General features: G+C 44.9%; 1 protein-coding gene across 6 annotated transcripts in view; it reads right to left on the minus strand.

The window, feature by feature from the left end:
* NEK7 (NIMA related kinase 7) overlaps positions 1 to 14,556 on the minus strand; it is a 337,523-nt gene that overhangs the window by 163,000 nt on the left and 159,967 nt on the right. The window lies entirely within an intron of this gene.

Consider the following 14,556-nt stretch of genomic DNA (forward strand, 5'->3'; position numbering starts at 1 on the left):
GAAGGCTGTGTCTCACAAGAAATTTGACCCACAAAAAATCTTTATTGAAGCAGCTCATAAAGCACTTCCCACACATTTTGTAACCTAAATAACTTAACTATTTTTGAGTTTCAATAATTGTATAAAGGTAAAATTAGGTCACTTTGTAATATAAAAACATATGTTTAACGAGGCCATATCAGTGCTTGATTTGAAATAAATAAATAGGTAAAGTGCATGTCAGTCATCACATTTTTCTTTAGAAACCAGCAGCCTACAAGGCCTGGTAAGTCAGCCATGGTCTGACACCCATGCCTCAAGGTTCCAGGAAGCAGCCAGTTACTTAGCGAGAAAGGGGTGTAGGCAGAAGAGGCAGGCATGACTTTTCTAACTTCCAGCAGCAGGACTGTGACGGATGTCTGCCTTTCGGATTCACTCGGCCTGGGAGGGGAGAGCAGAAGTCCTTTCCAATATGGTTTATGAAAAGAATAAGATGGGTTGTCAATACACTGAATGGTGTGGCTTTTCTTCTATTTGTACGTGCCTGTATTTGAATAAAAGGAACAACCCTGCTGGCGAATTCGGTTGGTTAAATTAAGGCAGCTGCAGTTACCTTGATCGGGTAACACGGAGTCCCAGCCACCAACAATAGGTTGTGCCGGTGCCCAGTGGCACAAAATAATTACAGGGACATACAATATAACAAGTCGTGCCTCATGACTACTCTAGATTCTTCTTGTTTCACTGATAATAACAGTTTCCATTCAATTTATTTTACACAGTCTTAAGTATTTTCTTACTTAGACTGCCTCCAATTCCACAAACAGGAAGCAACATCAGATAAGCATGTTAAATGCAGTTTAAACAAACATTTGCAATGCACTAGGGTCTCGCATTTGTCGGAGTTACAGCTGTTCACAGTTGTAAACTACCAACCGGATTTTTCTTGCATTAAAAGAAAAAAAACAGCGTGATCGTGCTGCTACAGTTCACAGGTAATAATACCTATCGGCAAAAGTGCAATTATGAACTTAACCGGTAAAAGTGCAATTAACTGTGTAACAAGGTCGATAGTATGCGAAGCGCTCGACTTCTGCCCAGCGAGCTCGCACTCCGAAAATAGAGAAAAAGTAGTCCACAAACCCAGCGAGCCTCGCATGTTTTCTGTACTTGGTCGCTGCGCTCGAGGAGGGCTAACCACCAGAAAAGGCATGACGTATGCGTGCATTCCACTAATCAAAAGAAGCGGATTCTAACAGGCAAGCCAACTTGCCAATGAAAGACACTGACGTAACGTCGACGGGGCTCCAAGCCCTTTTCTAATACCTAACGCGTCTCGCTAGCGACACGCATGCGCGAGCAACGCAGGCTCGACCCAAAAACAGTTACTGTGCCAAATGCATTTATATAATGCTATTCCCCTGACCTACTAGTGCTTTCAGGTCTCGAAGGAGGTAGAAATCTATAGAGTGTGCTTTTGACTTGTACATTACTTTCTGAAGTAGCTGAATAGGTTACTACAACTTTGATAATGTCCTTTCCGGTGGTTACTCCATGTAACCGCAGATTCTCCTCTTTGTGAAACTCCAATGGCACCTGACGGAATCTGGAAATTCTTGCAATAGAACCTGCGCACAGACTCATGGCACCATTGACCTTCTTTGTAACTATATCATGCATCCGGACAGGATGACACAGCCACAGTCATTAGGCGATCTACACCCAAAATGATGGAGCGTAGCAAACAGAACTGCCTCTGACTGGCAGTATGCAGCAGTTAACTCAGGACACTAGTAATAGCAGGAAGTCAGCTCCACAGAATGAGGAAGTGGGTGGGCGGTGAAGAATCTATTCAGATAGAGTATCTTCCAGGGAGAACATTGCTGGAAAAAAATAGTTTATTTTCCTTATAAATACTTCTAACTGCAGAATCTTAATCTTGTAAAAGGATACCAAAGCCCACCTCTTCCCCCCCACCCCAAGGAGGTAGGTCTGCAAAGTGGACTTTACACGGAGGGCCATTTTGCCTACTGTGAGAAGTGCCTGGCCATAGCATGGGCATATGAGAATGTAACTGCCTGTCCAAAAGTAGAACACCACAATCAGTAGTAGTTGCAGTCTTTAATCTGGTGAAATGAGTCGTAAGGCCCTCTGGTGGATTCTTTTTGGCCAGTGCATCAAAGTTTGATACAGGGTAAAATCCGTTAGGCTACTGTCTGTTTTTGCACCACCTTTCCTTTCTTTGCAAAAACAAACTCATCACACTGCTGTTCATACACCCAGTACTTCATAGACATATTTATGGATAAACTAGGGGCAAGATGTGGGTCTACTTGGTCTAGGCTCTCCTCTTTAGAATGATTAGGCAGAAAAAAGACTATATGAAGCTGTCCAGACAGCCTCATGTTGAAAGAGGCACCCCTTACTAGAGAAAGGATGCACGTCATAAGCATCAGTTGGTCTGGAAAAAAGGCCGTGTACAGAGGCTGAACTGAGAAGGCCTATAAGCTCAGTGACGTGACATACAGAGTGCCTGCAATGAGAAATAATGAATTCAGAGTTACGAGTCAGAGTACCACTATAAACAGGATCAACAGGAGCACGCATCAAGAACATCAGAAGCAAATTGAGGTCCAACTGCAGCATAAGCAATAGGAAAAGAGGAAACTTGAAAATCGTTTCAGAGAATGCATGTATTTAGAAAGGGGAGTGATTGGGCAAAGGGACAAGGGCCGTAGGGGGCACTAAAACACTATTATCAGTGCCTACAGCAAGCCATATCAGGCAAAAGATACAACAAGCTAAAGTACACCATATGTACAGGTTCAACTTGCTTTTCCTCGCACTAGGCAGGAAAGTGTGGCTTGACTAAACTGATGGGTCGAAGGATGGAGAGCAGCCAAAATTACCTCAGATGGCGTATTAAATCGATCAGTTGGTTGTGTTTAGTGTCCACACAAGACAGTGAAGATAATGGAAATTAGGGTATAGTACCTTTCTGCAGGATCAGTAGATCCTTCCGAGGAGGAGGAAGCTGAATTAGAGGCCAGATGGCCAGTGTCAGCAGTTAGGATTACCAAACTCTTCTGGCCCAATATAGGGCCACTAGAATCAGCTGTGTTAGACCCTGCCTAACTTTCTTCAAGAACTGTAGGATCAGAGGCAGAAACTCACATAGAAGGTCGGAGTGCAATGGAAAACATAAAAAGTCTCCTACAGACACATGAGGGGGAAACTGCAGTGAGCAAAAGGCTGGACAGTCAATATTTACAAGTTTACTTAAGGTATGCTTCACCTGCCGAAGACACTCTGTGCCACATCTGGATTCAGATATAAGATGATGCCTACTGAGCTCACCTGTCTTGATGTTGAGGGTTCTCACTAGGTGATTAACTGTCGGGGAAATCTTGTGTAGTGCCAGTCATAAGCAAATTCTCACAGCCTGCAGGCAGAGGGCACAATACACCAATCCGACCTGTTTCTGCAGTACCGCATTGCAGTTTAGTTGTCCATCAGCATCGGGATACTCCTTTATTTTATGCGAGGCAGAAAACCCTTTAGGGACAGTCAGATGGCTCACAGAACCAGAAGATTTATTTGGTTAAGGTGCTCCAACTGAGACAAGAGATCTCTGATCGCCACATTGCACAGGTAACCCCTGCAGCTCACAGAGGAAGCATCTGTCAGAACTGCAAAATGTGAAGGGGCAAGAAAAATATGTTGATTTATGTCAGAATAGTTAGTGTCCATCATAAACCACCAAAAGACTCGAGCCATTTTGTGGATTGTGTCAGAAAGATATTTTAAGAGTTGTCAGCAAACAAGAGTGGAACAGAAGGCCTCACCTGAAACACTAGGTTAATAACCTGACTGACCTTGCCTTCAGGGCAAGAGTTTCCAAAATGATTCGGATAAAAAGAATCCTTTCCACAAGTGGGAAATTAGATTTGGGGTCATTGATGGAAAACCAAGGGTGTGCTGTGAGGACACTGTTGACTGTAGGTGGTTTAATATAAGCTGTAGCAAGCCCATCTTCAGTAGGCATGAAAAGTAGGAGAATATGTTTATCCCAGATTTAGGTAAAAAACACTACCATCACCTTCATAAAAGAAAGGTAACTCTGAAAGTCAGTAGAACTTTGACCCCACAAAGCAGTTACTTCTAGTGGGACTTCCAGAGGAACTGCAGGACTGGCACATGAATGTATGCATCCTGCAGGTCTAGGAACACCATCCAGTAAACTGGATACACAATCTGCGGAACCTGAATGTTAAAAATGGGGTCTCCGATTGGCAGGTAGTTTGCACTCTGTCCAAGCAGGTACTCTAACCCTAGTCAGGGCAATGGAGATACAAACTTACGATAGCCCTTGCTCACCCACTCGGTAGCTTGGCATAAGCAGTCAGGCTTATCTCAAAGGCAATGTGTAAAGTATTTGTACCAAAACACACAGTAATACAGTGAAAACACTACAAAATGGACACCACACCAGTTTAGGAAAATAGGTAATATTTATCTAAATCAAACAAGACCAAAATGACAAAAATCCAACATACACAAGTCAAGAAAACAAAACAATGGGAACGTTGTTGTTACACAAAGTACCTGATTTGCCTTAACCGGTTCTGTGCCTTGGACGAGGTCACCTCGTCCAAGACACAGGAACTGGGGGGTGGGGGCGCTAGCGCTCCCCCCCGGTGCACCCCACCCACCACCCCAAGGCGTGGATGGAAGGGGAAGCCCTTCCCCTTCCACCCCTGATCCCACCCCCCCCCGGCAATCTGATGATGTCAGCGCGCGCACAGCGCGCCGACGTCATCAAGTGTTGCCGGGACGCGCAGGAAGCTATTTGCTTCCATCGCGTTGAGGGTAGAGGACTTCCCAAGGTGAGTCCTTCCCTTTTTTGGGGGGGAAAACAGACACGGGGGAAAGGAAAGGGTTTTTCCTTTCCCCCTGTGCCTGTTTTCACTAGATTCCTGCTTCACGATCGCGGACAGGGCCCGCGATTGTGGAGCCGGAATCTCCACTAGACACCAGGGATTTTTAGGGGGATGTTTCTTTTGGGGGCGACCCCTTTCGGCGGATCTGCCCCCAGGAGGGGCGAAATCCACTAGGCACCAGGGATTTTGTTTTCATTCTGTATTTTGGGGGCGACCCCTTGGGCAAGGGTCGCCCCCCGGGGGTCCATTTTATTTAGTGTTTCCCACCCCCCTCCCGGGGGCAGGTCGCTGATTTTTCGGCGGATCTGCCCCAGGTGGGGCGAAATCCACTAGACACCAAGGATTTTGTTTTCATTCTGTATTTTGGGGGCGACCCCTTGGGCAAGGGTGGCCCCCCGGGGAGTCCATTTTATTTAGTGTTTCGCCTCCCCGGGGCAGGTCGCCGATTTTTCGGCAGATCTGCCCCCAGGGGGGGCGAAATCCACTAGGCACCAGGGATTTTGTTTTCATTCTGTATTTTGGGGGCGACCCCTTGGGCAAGGGTCCCCCCCCCCCGGGGGTCTATTTTATTTAGTATTGGGGGGTGAAATCCACTAGACACCAGGGATTTACTTTTATATGTTTATTTTGGGGGTGACCCCTTGGGCAAGGGTCGCTCCCCTGGGGGGCTATTTTTTTTTTCTGTTTCGCCCCCCCCCCCCCACCCGAGGGCAGATCAGCCATGTTTTTGGACGATCTGGCCCCCGGGGAGGGGGGGGTCAAAGCATACTAGGCGCCAGGGATTGTGTGGTGTGTGTTGGGGTGTGTGTGTGTGTGTGGTGTGTGTTTGGGGGCACCCCTTGGGCAACGGTCGCCCCCCCAAAGTGGGGAAAGTTCGTATTGGCCATCTCTGCCCCTTTGGGGAAAGATGGGCCTATTTTTCAATACGCCAGGGATTTTTTTTCCCCCTTTTTTTTGTTTTGTGCTGCGGGTGCCCCCTTTGGGAAGGGTCGCGCCCTAAAGGGGGCAGATTGGCCAATTTTTTACGCCCATCTGCCCCCGAGGAGGGCAGAATCCACTTAGGTACCAGGGACAATTTCTAAGTTCTTGGTGGTTGGGTGTTTGTCAACTGGCGAAGTATTTGTATTTGTGATTATAACAATTTATTTCTTCTTTTTCTTCTAGTTTAACGCTTTTGCTTCCTTTGCTGTGGATCCTTGCGGTTTTGGCAGTAATTTTCCTGCGGTTTGCATAGTTGCATGTTTTAGGTAAGTGAAAGCAATTTGCTCCAAAGGACTATTGTTGACATGCATAAACGACATGTTTGTAGGTGGTGTACTAAATGCAGTATTGTGTGTGAAATTGTCCTTAGATTTGAGCACAATGATATTTGTGTTGTCATATGTCTAATTTGCTTTTTTCTTTTTAGTGGGATATCATTTGTGATTGCTGTGTCTGTGCAGAGTAGTTGCTTGGTGAGTAGCTTTTTCAGGCAAGTTAGTGGTATAGTATTTTAGTACATAACTCTTTGTGATAAAGCTACACTTTGTTTATTACTTATTTTAGTGCTAGTTGTTGTTGGCAATCAATTTGTTGTTAGTGAGGATCATGGCTAGCCGCAGAGTGACCGCTCAGCAGGTTGTTGGCATGCTCTTTGAGGTGTCTTCAGACCATGATTACAAGACTGACTCTGCATCTGAGGCAGAGGAGAAAGTGGGAGATTCTGGAAGTGAGTTTTCTGTCCGAGAGTATTCTTCTGATGAGGAAGGTACTCTCAGTGCAGATGAAGGGCCTGTTATAGAGGAGGACATTGATGTGCCAAGAGTGCAGCAGCCTGGGGCTGAAGGGTTTCCCATTAGAAGACCTGACACCTGGATTGCCCCAAACATGGAGCAGCCACAGTTACCTGCATTTACTGGTCTCCCAGGGTGTAGAGTTAACACAGAAAACTTTTTGCCTGTCCATTTCTTTCACTTGTTTATGGACGATGTATTTTTGGACGAGATTGTGGAGCAGACTAATTTGTATGCAGAGCAATATTTGCGGGACAACGCTGCCAGACTTAAGCCTCAGTCTAGAGCTACTCAGTGGGTTCCCACATATCTGGAAGAGATGAAAAAGTTTTTAGGTTTTACTTTTTTGATGGGGTTGATCAGGAAGCCGTCACTGGCTTCTTATTGGTCTACTAGTCCCTTGATGGCAACAGCTATATTTCCTGCAACTATGACACGTAATCAGTATTTGCTTCTTCTTCGTATGCTGCATTTTGTAGACAATGCTTTAGCCTGCCACGAGATCACCCTGATTGTGACCGTCTTTTTAAGATTAGGCCTGTCCTTGATCATTTTGTAGATCGGTTTTCAGAGGTCTATGTTCCAGGCAAAGAGATAAGTATGGACGAGTCTTTGGTCCTTTTCAAGGGGCGTTTAGTTTTTAAGCAGTACATTCCTAGTAAGAGGGCACGGTATGGGATTAAATTGTATATGCTGTCAGAAAGCAGTACAGGATATGTGTATAATTTCCGGGTCTACACTGGTAGGGATTCCAGTATTGATTCCAGTATTGACCCTCCTGGTTGTCCGGCCACTTTTGGAGTTAGCGAAAAAATTGTGTGGGAACTTTGTAGACGGCTGTTTAACAAAGGTCATCATTTGTACGTAGATAATTTCTACACTGGAGTGCAGTTGTTTAAGAAGTTGTTTAGAGTGGACACTGTTGCTTGTGGCACAATCCGTTGTAACCGTAAAAGCTATCCAAGGGAGCTTGTCTCTAAAAAACTTGAGAGGGGACAGTGCAGTGCCTTGCGGAATAATGAGCTGCTAGCTCTGAAATTTTCAGACAGGAGGGATGTGTACATGCTGTCTACCATCCATGATGAGTACTTCCCCTGTGACTGTTTGGGGTCAGGTTGCGAAAGTGCGCAAACCTGCGTGCATTTTGGACTACAACAGGCAGATGGGTGGTGTTGATAGAGTAGATCAGAGGTTGGAACCTTACACTGCTCTTCGTAAGTCTTACGTGTGGTATAAAAAGTTGGCCCTACATTTATTTCATTTGGCAACTTTTAATGCCTTTATTGTATTCAAGGATTGTTCACCTGAGTCAAGGATGACATTTATTAAATTTCAGGAGTCAGTGATTGAAAGCCTTATTGTGGTGGAACAGGCAAGAGTTCCTAAAATAGAAATCGTGGAAGATGTGGCTAGATTGAAAGATCGGCACTTTCCAGATCACATTCCTCCCACTCCCAAAAAAGACTTGACCACAAAGAAATGTAGAGTATGTGCCCGGAGATTAATCTGGAGGGAGAGCCGGATGTACTGCCCCGAATGCCCTTCAAAACCTGGGCTGTATGTGCCCAGCTGTTTTAGAAGTTACCACACAAGGAAAAACTTCTGGGAAATACCTTGAGCGTAAGCTGTCTGTTTTATATTTTCATATGTTTCACGGTTGGCATCTCTGTCATGTATTTAGTAAGAGCTTTTGTGTTTGTAGTTTTGTGCTTATTTTATAATTAGTGGTTTCTTCGTTGTTTATAAACAAAAAAAAGTGATGGCGGTGTGCATGGGTTGGCGCTTGGCTGGCGGTGTGCTTTGGGTTGCGCTTGGCTGGTGGTGTGCGTGGGGTGGCGCATGGCTGGCGGTGTGCGTGGGGTGGCGCATGGCTGGCGGTGTGCGTGGGGTGGCGCTTGGCTGGCGGTGTGCGTGGGGTGGCGCTTGGCTGGCGGTGCCCGCCAAACGCCAGTCCACACTCCCATCAGCTGGTGTGATTGTTGTATCAGGCATGTGGGCGTATGTAAGTGATGGTCCCTTGAGTGGCGCTGTCTGTCGATGTGAGTGTTGTAATGTGCTGGGCCCGTGGCTGGTGGTGTTAATGGTCTTGTGCGTGTCCTGTATGAAAGGTGTGTGAATGGATTGTAAAGCGGTTGGTGCCTTGTCGCAGCTTTACAGCCCACGACCTGTGAGTCATTGGTTCAGTTTTTTGTCTTTCAGTTATTAACAGTGCATTTCATTTTTGTGAAATCTCTTGTTAATAAAATTTGATCTACTGAACTATCACTCACCCTCGTGCCAAATCCAACCAGTATGTGTGGTACAAATGACAAAACCTGCTCCGCTGTAATCAGGCATCGCAGCACACTTGAGACACGCTAGGTGTCTCAGGAGGGACCCCGATGATGAAGCATGCCACCAACTTGGTTGGTGGGTGAGGGGTCTTTTTCACATAACCTAAGTGCTTTTCTTTTCACAATTTTAGCGTTTGGCACATCACAGACGTATGTGGACACATCAAAATGATATATTACAAAACTACCTGTGTTTGGGGGGGGGAGGGGCCACCTATGTTTTTGGTCCTGGGTGCGGCCTTCATCTAGGGAAACCTACCAAACCCAGACATTTTTTTAAACTAGACACCCCAAGGAGTGCAGGGAGATGTTGCTTGCGTGGATCCCCCCAACATTTTCTTACCCAGACACCTCTGCAAACCGCAAAATTTGCTTAAAAAAGCTTATTTTCCTGACTTTTGTTTGTACGATCACCGCTCCAGCACAAAATTCCTACTCCCCAGCGCTCCCCTCAGTCTCCCAAGTAAAATGACACCTCACTTGTGTGGGTCCCCAAAGCAGAGTCAGCCTAAAGATGTATAAAAGAAGAATATGTCCTTATCAACTCGCTGCGCTATCCCCTCTATCTCTACAAGTTTTGGGCTTTATTCTGTTGCAGGCACCTGGCCCACCCACACAAGTGAGGTACCATTTTTATCGGGAGACTTGGGGGAACGCTGGGTGGAAGGAAATTTGTGGCTCCTCTCAGATTCCAGAACTTTCTGTCACCAAAATGTGAGGAAAATGTTTTTTTTTTAGCCAAATTTTGAGGTTTGCAAAGGATTCTGGGTAACAGAACCTGGTCAGAGCCCCACAAGTCACCCCATCTTGGATTCCCCTAGGTTTCAAAAATGCACAGGTTTGGTAGATTTCCCTAGGTGCCGGCTGAGCTAGAGGCCAAAATCTACAGGTAGGCACTTTGCAAAAAACACCTGTTTTCTTTAAAAAAATGTGATGTGTCCACGTTGCGTTTTGGGGCATTTCCTGTCGCGGGCGCTAGGCCTACCCACACAAGTGAGGTATCATTTTTATTGGGAGACTTGGGGGAACATAGATTAGCAAAACAAGTGTTATTGCCTCTTGTCTTTCTCTACATTTTTTTCCTTCCAAATATAAGGGAGTGTGTAAAAAAAGACATCTATTTGAGAAATGCCCTGTAATTCACATGCTAGTATGGTCACCCCGTAATTCAGAGATGTGCAAATAACCACTGCTCCTCAACACCTTATCTTGTGCCAATTTTGGAAATACAAAGGTTTTCTTGATAGCTATTTTTCACTCTTTATATTTCAGCAAATGAATTGCTGTATACCCAGAATAGAATGAAAACGCACTGCAGGGTGCAGCTCATTTATTGGCTCTGGGTACCTAGGGTTCTTGATGAACCTACAAGCCCTATATATCCCCGCAACCAGAGGAGTCCAGCAGACGTAACGGTATATTGCTTTCGAAAATCTGACATTGCTGGAAAAGTTACAGAGTAAAACGTAGAGAAAAATTGCAGTTTTTTTTCACCTCAATTTCAATATTTTTCTTTTTCAGTTGTTATTTTCTGTAGGAAACCCTTGTATGATCTACACAAATGACCCCTTGCTGAATTCAGAATTTTGTCTACTTTTCAGAAATGTTTAGGTTTCTGGGATCCAGCATTGGTTCCATGCCCATTTCTGTCACTGACTGGAAGGAGGCTGAAAGCACATTTTTTTTTTAAATGGGGTATGTCCCAGTAAAATGCCAAATTTGTGTTGAAAAATTGGTTTTTCTGATTCAAGTCTGCCTGTTCCTGAAAGTTGGGAAGCTGGTGATTTTAGCACCGCAAACCCTTTGTTGATGCCATTTTCAGGGAAAAAACCACAAGCCTTCTTCTGCAGCCACTTTTTCTAATTTTTTGGAGAAAAAAAACAAAATGTTCACTGTATTTTGGCTAATTTCTTGGCCTCCTTCAGGGGAACCCACAAAGTCTGGGTACCTCTAGAATACCTAGGATTTTGGAAAAAAAGGACACAAATTTAGCTTGGCTAGCTTATGTCGCCAAAATGTTATGAGGGCCTAAGCGCGAACTGCCCCGAATAGCCAAAAAAAGGCCTGGCACAGGAGGGGTTAATAATAAAGCCACCCAGGTGAGCGTGCGTAGAAAAAGTCAGCGATGCGTTGTTTTCTCACTCGCAAGTAAGGCCGTGCGTCGTTTTCTGGTCAGGGCACCTTGGGTCTGCTCACCTTTACTTTGATTTTGATGCCCAGTGATGCGTGAGAAATCCAGCCGCACGGTGATGGAAAACCGTGCTGCGTGGGGATTGTGTTGTTTCTCCAGCCACAATGCAGGTGATGCGTCGACTTCCCAGCCACAATGCAGGTGGTGCATTGATTTCAGACGTGAGGGGTGGGGTATTTTTACAGCCGCTTTGCAGATGGTGCGTTAAAATGTTCCACGCAAGGCTTCCTATGCGTGGATTTCAGTCCTTGTTCTACCAGCTTCACTTTTCAAGGGCCCAGGGACTGGATAGGGCACCACTTGGCAGGGCAGGGGTCTGAGCAGAGTGTACAAGTGGTAGCAGAGTAAGTCTTTGATGGCCCTGAGACTTTAAAACAGGAGGCAAGCTCAGTCCAAGCCCTTGTAGATTCTTCACAAGCAGGAATATATCACAAAGTACAGTCTTTGGCCTCTTTCAGGTAGAAGCAGCAACTGCAGGCCAACGCAGCAAAGCACAGTCATGGGCAAAGGGGCAGTACTCCTCCTCCAGCACTTCTCCTTTGCAGAGGTTCCTCCTGGTTCCAGAGGTAATCTGAAAATCTGCGATTTTGGGTCCAGACATATACCCATTTCTACCTTCGAAGCAGGTAAACCTCAAAGGAAAGTCTCTTGTTCACAAGATCCTACCTTCCCCAGGCCTGGCTCCAGACTCACACCAGGGAGTTGGAAACTGCATTGTGTGAGGGCAGGCACAGCCAATTCAGGTGGAAGTGCCCACTCCTCCCTCCACTCTAGCCCAGATGGCCCATCAGCATATGCAGGATTCAACCCAGCTCCCTTTGTGTCTCATACATACAGCCCAACAGTCAGTCTGACCCAGACAGGGAATACACAAGCAGGCAGGGTCACAGAATGGTTTAAGCAAGAAAATGCCCACTTTCTAACATTGGCATTTTCAAACAGACAATTTAAAAAACAACTTTACCAAAAGATGTATTTTTAAATTGTGAGTTCAGAGACCACAAACTCCATATCTCTATCTGCTTCCAAAGGGAAACTGCACTTTAATATTTAAAGGCAGCCCCAGTGTTAACCTATGAGATAGATAGGCCTTGCAACAGTGAAAACCGACTTTGGCAGTATTTCATTGTTAAGACATGTAAAACACATCAGTGCATGCCCCACCTTTAACATACACTGCGCCCTGCCCAGAGGGCTACCAAGGGCCAACTTAAGGATGCCTCTTATATGTATAAAAAGGGAAGGTTTGGGCCTGACAAGTGGGCACACTTGCCAGGCCGAATTGGCCGGTTACAACTGCACACACAGACACTGCACTGGCAGGTCTGACCCATGTTTACAGGGCTACTCATGTGGGTGGCACAATCAATCAGTGCAGCAGGTCCAATAGTAGAAGTTGATTTACAGGCCCTGGGCACCTCTAGTGCACTTTACTAGGGACGTACTAGTAAATCAAATATGCCAATCAGGGATAAACCAATCACCAATACAATTTACACAGAGAACACATACACTATAGCACTAATTCACAGTAGTAAAGTGCCCAAAGTCCTAAAGCCAACAAACACTGGTCAGAAAAAATAGGAGGAAGGAGGCAAAAAGTTTGGGGTGACCCTGCAAAAACAGCCAAGTTCAACACTGACCAAGTGTCATCATTTTCAAATTCTCCTTTTTGAAGAAGTTTAAGAGTCTGAATCAGGCTTAGCCGGACCTTCTTAGGGACCACAAAGTTGAAGTAACAGGTCAGTCTGTTCTGCGCCTCAGCTACCAGTTGTTACCTCTTTGGCAAGTAGCATCACTACTTTCTTTGACAGAATCGTGGCATCCCCCACCAAACTAGAGTTAACTGGGTGCTGAGTCACCGGAATGGAAGCGGATGACCAGCGTGGATAATCTGAAGGACACTTGGGTTTGATGTGATAAATGTCAGTAAGACAGGTAATGTTGCATTCTGCCACCTATCCTCCTCACAATGATACTGGAAAGGGAACTGAAGAGGTTTGACAATGGTGTATGGAGAAAAGGAAAACAAGGAGTGTTGCTGCTGCTGTTTCCCTCACCCTTTAGAAACTCCCATACCCCTGCTACCATACAAAAAAAACCTCTGCTTGGGAAGTTGTACAGGCTGAGTGTCTGGTCACTAGTGATACACAAAGCCCCAGAAGAATGCTATGAGCTTACTGTACTATGGACCTGGCAAGCAGTGAAACATAACCAAAGTGAACAGGGTACAGCTATGTATTTAAATGAATGTAAACAATAAAATGGAGCGACCTAGTATTCATAGGAATCTGAATAAGCAGATACAAAATATAAAAAGAGGCTCCTTCTCAGTTATTCACACATATTTCTATAAATCTTTACAGGAATCACCTAATTTATTCCTCAATGTTAATCATGGGCACAACACATGTAAAATAAATTAAATGGTCATGAAGAGTGTAAGGTGAAAAAGTGAGAAGCAAAAAGTAACACTGCAGTGAGAACCAGATTGGCTGTATTAAACAGAGCAAGGCATGGCCATTCTTGTAGTACAGTTTCCTACAGCTTCAAATCTTCAAACAGTCTAATACTGATTGTGTTGACATTTCAGCCCACTACCTACAAATAATTAAAACAGTTTTCATTCAGACAAAGTGGAGGCACCATGTTAATGAGAGAGAAACAAAAATTGATGTTAAAAAACATAGGTGCAGAGAACAGCATAATGCGCACCAGAGGTCTAAAAAATGAAGCCACATCTTAAAACCTGTAGACAGATGCACCTACAGATCTTAGGCGAAAGGAAATACATTTTAAGGACTGACGTGCAGGTATAGTGGCTATCCAAAATAAATTGGAAATATGTGGTGTCTTGCCAACATAATGATGCTATTAGCCTGGGATAACTTCCCTAAAATACAAAATAATAAAATTAACTAACATTCGCTTTAGTGCCTTATGGGATTGAGCCACCAAATTTAGGTCCATGTAAATACACGCATTACTCACCACACTAAGATATTAAAAACAAAAACAAAAAATATTGTCCTAACAGATCCGAGGACGGCAGGAGCACCAAGAAAAGAGATCACAGATGGTGTCAGAAGCAAACATCAAAATGTGGCAGCTGATCAGAATCTCCGGTGAGAGCTGCCATTCTCCGAAAGAGCTAAGATTTCCCAATATCCAACTCGTAAAAAGAACAGGCTGATTAGAGGCACTGATAGAGCTACAAAATTAAGTTAACAGCCAAGTTTGGGCTTAGATGAGGTAGAGAGAGTGAAACATATGATTTGTTTAAAATCAGGTATAGGTTATAGCCATCTGACTACAACTGAATCCAGATTTAAGACCATGGC

The sequence above is a fragment of the Pleurodeles waltl genome, chromosome 4_2, assembly GCF_031143425.1.
Source record: "Pleurodeles waltl isolate 20211129_DDA chromosome 4_2, aPleWal1.hap1.20221129, whole genome shotgun sequence".
In the NCBI taxonomy this organism is placed as follows: domain Eukaryota; kingdom Metazoa; phylum Chordata; class Amphibia; order Caudata; family Salamandridae; genus Pleurodeles; species Pleurodeles waltl.